This window comes from Tupaia chinensis, unplaced genomic scaffold, assembly GCF_000334495.1.
Source record: "Tupaia chinensis unplaced genomic scaffold, TupChi_1.0 Scaffold141943_1, whole genome shotgun sequence".
In the NCBI taxonomy this organism is placed as follows: domain Eukaryota; kingdom Metazoa; phylum Chordata; class Mammalia; order Scandentia; family Tupaiidae; genus Tupaia; species Tupaia belangeri.
In genome coordinates this window covers 1152726-1163176 of record NW_006201797.1, presented here as the reverse complement: position 1 = coordinate 1163176, position 10451 = coordinate 1152726, and the positions used below count along the sequence as shown (strand labels likewise).

The window sequence follows — 10451 nt, the reverse complement described above, 5'->3', positions numbered from 1 at the left end:
TAATACTTTTGACTAGACTAATATACTGTGTATTTATGCTGGGAAATTTCATTTTGCAAGCTGTAATGATATACAGTGATTGAATGTATAAAAAAAATTTTTTTAATCACAAGAAGGTATCTCCTGACCCCATTGAGAATGTCTATTATCAAAATGACAAATACAATGCTGGCAAGGATGTGGAGAAAGGGAAACACTTACACATTGCTGGGAGAACTATAAATTTGTACAGCCATTACAGAAAACAGTATGGCGATTCCTCAAAATATTAAACATCATCTACCAAATGATCCACCAATCCCGCTTACTGGGTATATAGCCAAAGAAAATGAGATCAGTATGTTGAAGACACATCAGTACTCCCATATTCATTGTACCACTATTAAAAAAATTTTTTTTAATCACAAGAAGGTATCCCCTGACCCCATTGAGAATGGCTATTATCAAAATGACAAATACAATGCTGGCAAGGATGTGGAGAAAGGGAAACACTTACACATTGCTGGGAGAACTATAAATTTGTACAGCCATTACAGAAAACAGTATGGCGATTCCTCAAAATATTAAACATCATCTACCAAATGATCCACCAATCCCGCTTACTGGGTATATAGCCAAAGAAAATGAGATCAGTATGTTGAAGACACATCAGTACTCCCATATTCATTGTACCACTATTCACAATAGCTAAAATATGGAAACAACATAAATGCCCATCAGCAGATTAATGGATAAAGGAAATGTAGTATTTATACCCACACAATGGAATATTATGCAGCTATAAAAAAGATGAAATCTGTCATTTGCAACATGGTTGAGCCTGAAGGAAATTAGGCTAGGTGAAATAAGCCAGGAATGGAAAGTCAAATACTATATTGCTCTCGTGCACAGAACCTAAAACAGAAAAAGAAAAAAGATAGGAGGAATAAGTCTTGGTACTCTAATACATGGTATGGGGGCTACAGAAAACAAAAATGGAATGTATATTTCAAACAACTAGAAGGGAGACTTTTGAACGTTCTCACAACAAAGAAATGATCACTTTTAAGGTAATGGATATGTTATTACGACATGATTATAACTCAGAGCATACCTGTAACAAGAAATCACATTGCATCCCTTAATATGTATAATTATTATGCCAATTTATAAAATGGGTTAAACTATGTGTTATCTTCCTGAGATCTCCACTTCAAAACCTCCTTCCAACATGTTTGGATTAACTCAGTGTCTCCAAGCACTGTTACACAACTAGCTGTGTATTAGCTCACTTAACCTCGCAGATGCAAGTACTTAAAGGATAGTAACTCTTGTCTAAATGGCTATTTTTCAGAGTTAACAAAGACAAATAAAAAATAAAATAAGTAAAATAAATCTTCTTTCAGAAGTTTAATTCTTCCAGACATACCTACTTGAGTGCCTAACCCATGATAGATAATAGATAAATAGATAGGCAGGCAGGGATGTAGGAACATGAAGTAAGCGCAGAGACTCGGAAAAGTCTTTTTTCTATTATGAATGTCCCTAAGCCTGGGGGGATAAAGCCTGGATGTACAGATGATTGCCCCAGCTCAAGAGAGCTATTGAATACCAGGATGACTGACAAAGTGTCTCATCAATTAATTACAGACAAAAATCAACCTGAGTCACAGGTGTTATGATTTAATCAATCACGAGGATTTAGTGAATCCATAAGTTTCTCAAAAGACTTAGATGAGTGCTCTCAGTGCATAAATCCGGAGACAGTACCAGCTCCCTAGGCTGGCCAGCTTGCATACCTCAGGATCAGGTAGGTAAGCCACCCATAAAATATCTCTATTTTCATATCAGCCTTAGCATTTTGCAATAACTCCTTTGAATTGCTAACTAACTCTAATATATGTTATGGATGACTATAAATAACCATGTCCATCAGGATGTTTCCTAGATGGTATTTGTCTTTTTGATGGTCCCATGGTATAAAGGATTTGGACTCAAAGACCTCCAAGTTGATTATGAGTGCTGGCCCTTCCACACAGGCCTGTAGGCCCAGTTTCATCATCTGCAAAATGGGAGGTGGGTGAGTATCTCTCTCAAAGAATTTTCATGATTAAAAGAGCTAATAATTTGGGGCCAACAGGTAGTGTGGTGGTTAAGGTGTTGGACTCCCACATAGTTGATCATGGTTTGAGTCCAAGAACAGTAACTTTCTCTTTTTCTCTTTTTCTGGTGAGCACACATACCCTATAGCAAATTTAAAAACTGCAGAACGTGAACCACAGTCGACTACATGGGAATCCAGCGACATAGCCATTACGCTAACTGCTAGTTCCCAGGAAATTTTTTAAATATTCCCACTTGAAACAGAACACCATGGGACCAGCAGGTGGTGTAATAGTTACGTTACTGGACTCCCATGTATTTGACCATGGTTCAAGTCCCAGACCCTGCAGCTCAAAACTCACAGCAGGCATGTGTGCGTGTGTGCCCAAAATCCTGAGAGAAGAGCTGAGAAGGGATAGTGGCATGGCCATCCTAGACCAGCAGGCATGTGTGCGCTTTCTCTCTCTCTTTCTCTCTCTCTCTCTCTCTCTGTCTCTGTCTCTGTCTCTGTCACTCTGGCAAGTGCATGTGCCCTAAAGCAAAAATCTCTCTAAAAAGTGTTATAACTCTTTTAGAATTTGCCTGGCAGGTTTTCCCGTCTTTACCGGAAAGCTGCACAAAAAAAAAAACCAAACAAACAAAATAAACTCTCTTTTTCCCGTCTTTACCGGAAAGCTGCACAAAAACCAAACCAAACAAACAAAATAAACACTCTTAAAAAAAATAAAAATAAAAACAATGTTGACTTAGATTTTTAAAATTGTACTATCTGAAACCTTCATTTCAGCTTCAGCCCATCACTGAGATTTTCAGAGTACTACAGGACTCAAGAAGTCAACAGCAGAGTAACGGCTATGTCACTGGACTCCCATGTACTTGACCGTGGTTCAAGTCCCAGACCTGGTGGCTTAAACTCATGCTGGGCACATGTGCATGAGTGCCCAAGATCCTGAGAGGAGAATGGAGGAGAAGGGACCGCGGCATGGCCATCCCCTCTGGGAGGCGATTTCTCACTTTCTGTCTCACTGCCTCTCTCTGTCTTTCAGGCGAGCGCATGCACCCTATAGCAAAAAACTCTCCAAAAATAAATAAATAAATAAATAAATAAAGATTAAGTCAACAGTCCTAACTCCCTTGTGAACATGATGATGATCACTCTTCATGTTTCTCTGGCTTCCACACAGCGTGGTCTCCAGGCATAATGCTCAGTAAATATTTGATATTCAGTCTGAGCTTTAGCTGGAGTTCATTCCTTTAATTTGGCTGTTGCCTGAGTGTTTCAGACACCTTGTAGGGTCCCAGCCAGTAGTCTACACTTGAAGAGCAGAGGAGTAGGTAGCTGGGTGCTGAAATTCTAACTTTTATGCTAATTAAAATGAAATAAAATTATGCTACTTTGAAAGAAACCAGCTCATCAATACAGCCTAACCATGCTTGAGATACTCAGAAGCACCAATCCTGTCATTATTAAAAAGGCTTATGGCAATTTAGACTGACTAATTGTCTCCACTCTGATTTAGGGCTGGTTCTGCAGACACAGCCTAAGTCACTTTAATTAGAAATATTTGTTTACATCAATACTGCCTTGCACCACTTATGAAATCTCCACTAGAAGAGCTTAGGTTCATTTTGAAATCTCCCAACTGAAGCTTAGTTCTGAGGACAAAGGGTAGAAAAGAATTTCTGATTGTCTTCATTCATTCATTCATTCATTCATCTGCCAATCAACCACTATGTGTCAGGAACTGTGCTGGGCAAAGAGGCTTAAGAGAAATAAACAGAAACCCCTCAGGTCAGAAAGCTCACTGTCTGTTAGGGATAAAACCCAAAAACAATTACAATAAAACAAAATAAGGACTAATGAAACTACATGTTAGACAATAATTATGGAAGTAATGAACTCTACCAGGGGAAGAAGATTAGGCCTCACAATTGGCAGGACATAAAGCAAGTTTTGAGGAATATGATAGAAGGCCCAGCTGTGGTAGCATGCTGGTTGATGCTGCTACATGGCAGGCTGTGGTCACAGGAAAGGCCCAGGTTTGGTTCCAGCCTCCCCTCAAAACTCAAGCCCAGTGTCTCACACTTGTAGTCCTAGCTACATGGAAAGCTAAGGAAGAAAGATCACAACATAACAAGACTCTGTCTAAAAAATTTCCAAAATATTATAGAAGTTTCTAGACAGAAAAAAGCAAAAGAGACAAATAAGAAAATAATCAAGTCTTTGAGTGGCATAAAACTAGATAGAGATGTCAGGACCAACAGTGAGACTGACAATTTTGGAGTTTATCTACCTGCTAATGGAGGGTATCGGATAGTTTCTAACCAAGAGGGTGTTATATTAAATTTAAATTTGCATGATAACTGTGGTGGCAGGAAAGAGGACAGGAGAAGGAAGATATTAAATACGAAAGCTGAGAGAAATGTGAAATATTTATCGAGAATCTGCTCTATGTTATGTACTGCCATAGACCCTGTTACGCTTGTTCTCTCAATATCCTAAGAATAACACAAATAACAAATAAAATTTCTTCTCAAATCACTGGTGGACTTATTCTTAGATTTTCTTTGGATACTCTAAGGTAAGGCCCAAGAAACGGCACTCAGAAAACATTCCCTAGTTTGATCTGACTTGCAAATACAGTCTATTTCTTTGATGTAGCTGTTACCTAGCTGTTGTCTGAGTGCTGTGTACCTTTTCACATCCTTGACACTCCCTTTTTATTTATTTATTCTTCCATGAGAGAGAAAAAGACATCGAGAAACAGAGATACAGGCTTCATGCACAATCCATACCAAATCTCAGCCAGCCTGGATCACAGGGATGTACACATGCTGGTTGTACCTGTGGAGGTCCCTGGGACATGAACCCAGGACCTTTCCCACATGGGTCCAGTTGTATTAACTTTACCACCACCTGGCTACCCTTGATGTTACTCAACTCCCAATATCACTTTTGAATTACTGTAATTGCTCTAGTTTAGACCATAATCATCATTTGCCTAGACTCTCTAGTTACAGGGTACCAGAAAGAACCAAAACTTTGAAGACATATGGAAATTGTCTTGGTTCTGCTATATTACCAGTGTGTTAAAGTCCAAATCTCTTAGACTTTAGGATAACTTCTATACAAAATGAACTTACTTTTATGATCCCTCTTGTAGTTTGTGATGACAGCATGACACTATTTCTGACCCATAAGACATGAACAGACATCTGTAAGGGATCAGAAGGGTGTGAGCATAAAGGATAAGTTTCTGGGTACCAGCAGTTAGCGTAATGGCTATGTGGCTGGACTCCCATGTAGTTGACCATGGTTCGAGTCCTGGACCCAGTGGCTTAAACTCACGCCGGGTATGTGTGCGTTAGTACCCAAGATCCTGAGAGGAGAATGGAGGAGAAGGGATTGCGATGTGGCCATCCCCCTGGGGGGTGATTTCTCACTTTCTGTCTCTCTGTCTCTTTCTGGTGAGCGCACACGCCCTATAGCAAAAACCTCCCCCCCACACCAAAAAAAAGGGTAAGTTTCTGGAGAGATTTTTTTTATTCCTAATAATACTTATTCTTATTCCTAGTGATCTCATTCTTCCTTCCTTGATTGTGAGTGGGACACCAGGAGTTATTTTGAAAGCATGAGAAAAGACCAGGATCATGACAGAGCAAGTGGTTCTAACACAGTTGATCTGCTTGAACTGACTTCACCAACAAGCTCTCTAAATCTTTTCTTATATAAAGAAAACAACCTCTTTGTTATTTAATGCAACGTTATTATGGTTTTAGTAAGGCTTTCTGCAAGTAATTGCAGCCAGAATCTTCCAAAAATTATAACCCTGCTTACTCATGGCAAGATCACCAAGGACTTCCACATTACTCGATGGAATGATCAATTCTAAATCCTCATCTTAATTGACTCAACAGCAACATTAAGCATGGTTAAACCCTTTCTTCTTTGTAATCCTCATCTTAATTGACTCAACAGCAACATGCAGCATGGTTAAACCCTTCCTTCTTTGACGTACTCATTCACTTGGCTTCCAGGAAGACACTCTGGTTTGCCACTTACTCATTCACTTGGCTTCCAGGAAGACACTCTCCTGGTTTGCCACCAATTCACTGGCTGCTCATTCTCATTGTCCTTTGCTAGTTCCTCATCGGCTCCTGGATGTCCGACTGCTGAAGTGACCCAAAGTTCATTTCTCTTCTGTAACTCAATTCATTTCCTTAATGATCTTCAGTTTATATCTTCAGTCTACATCTCTCCAACCAGTTCTAATCTAATAGACCCAATCCTCCACTAATCTCCATCCAAATGTCTAACAGTTCAAATCTAACATAACCAGAAATTACTCCTCAGATCCTCTGCCCCATACAACTTAGGCCACCTACGAGGCCTTTCCAAACTCAACCAGAGATATTTTATCCTGCTAGTTGCTCAGGAAAAACTTTTGGAGTCATCCTTCATTCTTCTCTTTCATTCATATCCCACTCCTGATTTGTCAGCAAATTTTACTGATCTACCTTCAGATAGTTCCAGAATTTGGTGACTTCTCAACCTCCTTCTGAGCCACCCACTTCTCTTGCCTGGATGCAGTTTCCTCCTAATGATCTTGCTACTTTTACGATTGGCCACCTAATGTCAGTTCTCAACACAACCAACAAAATAATTCTTTTAAAGTCTGAGATCGAGCAATTCCTCACCCAAAACCCTTCAGTGGTTCCTCATCGCATTCCATGTTAAGGGAAGGAATGAAAATGTATGTTTTTAAGTCCTGTGCCATATAAATCATAGCTTTTATATTTCTCTCCTTGGTTTATTTTGAAAATTTTCACACCTACAGAAAAAGAGCAAACATCCACATTTCTTTAATCTAGATTCATTCATTCTTAACATTTTACATTTCCGTCATCTCTTTCTACTGATATGTGTATGCATATGCATATACATTTTTTGCTGATGCATTTGAAAGCAAGTTGCAGACTTCATGCTTTACCCATAAATATTTCAGCATGTATCTCCTATGAATAAGACATTATCCTACATAACTAGAGTATAACTATAAGCCTCAAAAAATGTTATGCAGACATAATATGATTATGTAATATGCAATCCATACAAATTTCCCTAGTTGTTACAATATCATTTAAACCATTGTTTTTACAAAGTCAGATTCAATCAAGCCTACATTTATGCTCAACTATTTCCTATTTCGCAAGTGAATTTTTGGAAATAGTACTAAATAGGTGATGTTTAGTTGCTTAGCTTTCTTAATTTTTAATTTTTTCTTTTAACTTCCAGAGGGGCACATGCATTACCACAATGACCAGAGAGCGAAGGAGGAAAAAAAGAGGGAGAAGGCACAGCCCAGTGGGGGATGGTGACACCTCAATCTCTTCTCCTCCATTTCTTCACCGTGTCAGCATTCTGAACAGGTACAGAGACATGCCAGGCATGTTTGTCAAGCTGCCAGAGCTGGAATTCAAACCCCAGTCAACCATATGGAATTTGGCTACTTTAAACACTAGGCTAAATGGCCAAATCTAGCTGCTTTCCTTTAAGTGAGTTTTTTTTTTTTATAAATAAACAAAATAAAACAAGCAAGTACCACAATATTATCTCTCCCTCCTTAGAGCCCATCCTAGCTTTTCATTGAACTGCTATTGAGCATACGGTAGATATCGATGAATTCTCTCTCGTTCACTAGAGGCTCCATAAAAGAACTATAAATATTCTTAGAGCTCACTATGTCTAAATTGCTAATATTTTTCTACTTCAGGATTACAAAGAGACTTTTGACTTGCATTTGCTAGTGACTCCCAGGTCACTGAGCTCTTCCGGCTACTACCTAAACTAATTTTTGTTTTTAATTAGAAAAACTAATGCATACACATGTGGAAACAAGTGATAAAATCCAATGTATACAAAAATTAAATCTGAGTCTTATCCAAATCCTCCCGGTTCCACCCCCAGTTTCTTGAGAACCTGTTACACTGTTAGACCTGCAATACTATCTGCAAGCATACCACAGCGCGCATTATTCTGCATCTTGCTTTTTAATGATAAAGAGTGTTCTGTATTAACATAAACATATTTGCATTTTTCTCTTTACTAATGACACTGTGGTCCATAGAATTAGTCACATTTTAATCAACCACATTGGTTAAAATTATGAACTAACCATAATTGTCTTAATTGATCTCCAGTTGATATATTTTCCTATTGCTATTACAAATATGGCTGCAGAAACATCTTTGTACATAACTTCCTTGAACACTTATTGTAGGATAAATTTTTAGTTATGGAATTACTAGATCAAGGGATATGGAAGTGTGCATCTTTTCAGCTTTGTTAGATAGCATCCAATTATCCTCTAAAATGATTGCACCTATTTTCCCTCATCGATAATGTTTGGGATTGATAGGTTCTTCATTTTCCAATGCTGGTTATTATCAAGCATCTAAATATTGAAAATCTGGCAGGTATCTCCTTGGGTGAATTTGCATGTCCCTAACTATAAATAATGCTGAGTATTTTTATAATTGTAAAATTCATTTCTATGTCTTTCTCTGTAAACTATTTCTGTTCTCTTGTCTATATTTCTGCTATTTCTGTTATTCTTTTTCCCTGTTAAATAATCTAGTGCTTTAATGGCTTGAAATGACCATTAGGGAAATAATATCTTTTCTTTCTCAAGAAATATAGAAACCCCTTGAGAATTTATATTTTTCCCTCATGGATATATAAAAATATAGATTATACAAAAGATACATATTCTGTTAGTTTTTTTTTTTAAGGTTATTTCCATAGGGTACATGTGCTCACTAGAGAAAGACCACGAGAGAGAAAATGAAAAATGTGCCCCTCGGAGGACGGCCATGTTGCAATCCCTTCTTCTCCATGGGATTTTGGGCATGCCCACACATGAACCTGGCATGACCTTCAAGCCATTGTGTTCAAAACTGCAGTCAACCACATGGGAGTCCAGTGCCTTTACCATACATCATCCGCTGGCCCGATAATTTTTTTTACCAAGAAAGATCATAAAAGAAATCTCATACTTTTACATTTATAAGGTTTCCGTTTCAAATCCAATAAGCCTGACTAGAGTATGGAAAAACTTCCAGTCCATGCCAGAGAAATGTTTAATATTAAAATAGACTCCCTTGAATTTTCACCAGCTTTCTCTATTCTTTTGGGAAGAAAACGCTCCTTAAAATGTCTTGTAATTCCACTCCTTTTAACTCCATCATTGTCAGCAATTCTTTTCTTAAGCTGATTTATTTCTTCCATGAGCTAAAGAGAAACAGACAGGATCCTTAATTGGGGTCTTGTTTCAGCCAGCCCTGGATCTTAGGCATGTGCACACTCCATGTACTCATGGGGGTCTCTGGCCACAAACCTAGAATCTTCCCATACAGGTCACCCTCACAAAGTGCTGAGTCATGTGATACTCTATTTCCTAATGATAAATCACGGAATTCCCCCCATTTTGCCTTCACAGCATACGTGGAGAGGCTTCAGTGGCATACATGGCATTTGTTGCAGTTGGGCACATACTTTACATGATATTTACATGTCTGCCTACCCTACTAGTCTGGAAGTCCCCTGAAAACCAAGCTAATTCATTTTTTGCTGCTGTATTACTAACTCGAGCCAGAAGGGCATCAGAAAGCAGCCCAGCAGTTTCTTCCAGCCCAACACCCAGAGAAAAGTCAGAATCCGAGTGACCCTAGCCCTGCCCCTTTACCCAGAAAGGGGATCTCTGTCCCAAACCTCTTCTTCCAGTCCAACACCCAGTAAAAATCCAGGTAGGGTGGTCTCTGTCTTCTTTCTGTCTCTGTTTCTCTTGCTCCCTTTCCCTTTCTCTCAAGTTTTCTCTTTTATATATGTACTTCTTTTAAAAATCTGTAGGTACTGTCTCTTGTCTCTGACATCTCCTTTCTCTTGCTAATTTCAGAATCCATGTGCATCTGAGCCAGGCCTAGCCTTGCAGCATGCTACACAGTTCTCGTTTTCTTTAACTTTTTTTTTTGTCTTTTTCCCTTTGCTTCCTTTCTTTTTTTTTTTTAATTTTTTTTTAGAGGTTTTTGCTATAGGGTGTGTGCGCTCACCAGACAGACAGAAAGAGACAGAGAGATAGAAAGCAAGAAATCACCCCCCAGGGGGGGATGGCCATGCCACAATCCCTTCTCCTCCACTCTCCTCTTGGGATCTTAGGCATGCACACACACGTGCCCAGCGTGAGTTTTAAGCCACCGGGTACGGGATGCTAACCGTGGTCAGCTACATGGGAGTCCAGTGACATAGACATTACGCTAACTGCTGGTCCCAGCTTCCTTTTTTTTTTTTTTTTTTTTTTTTTTTTTTTGAG

General features: G+C 38.8%; 1 non-coding gene across 1 annotated transcript; it reads left to right on the top strand.

The window, feature by feature from the left end:
• The first annotated feature begins 2637 nt into the window (after positions 1-2637).
• LOC114005091 (U7 small nuclear RNA) lies at positions 2638-2699 on the top strand. Its single transcript, XR_003547005.1, has one exon. It is a non-coding gene; the product is annotated as a U7 small nuclear RNA (small nuclear RNA).
• Positions 2700-10451: the final 7752 nt, after the last annotated feature.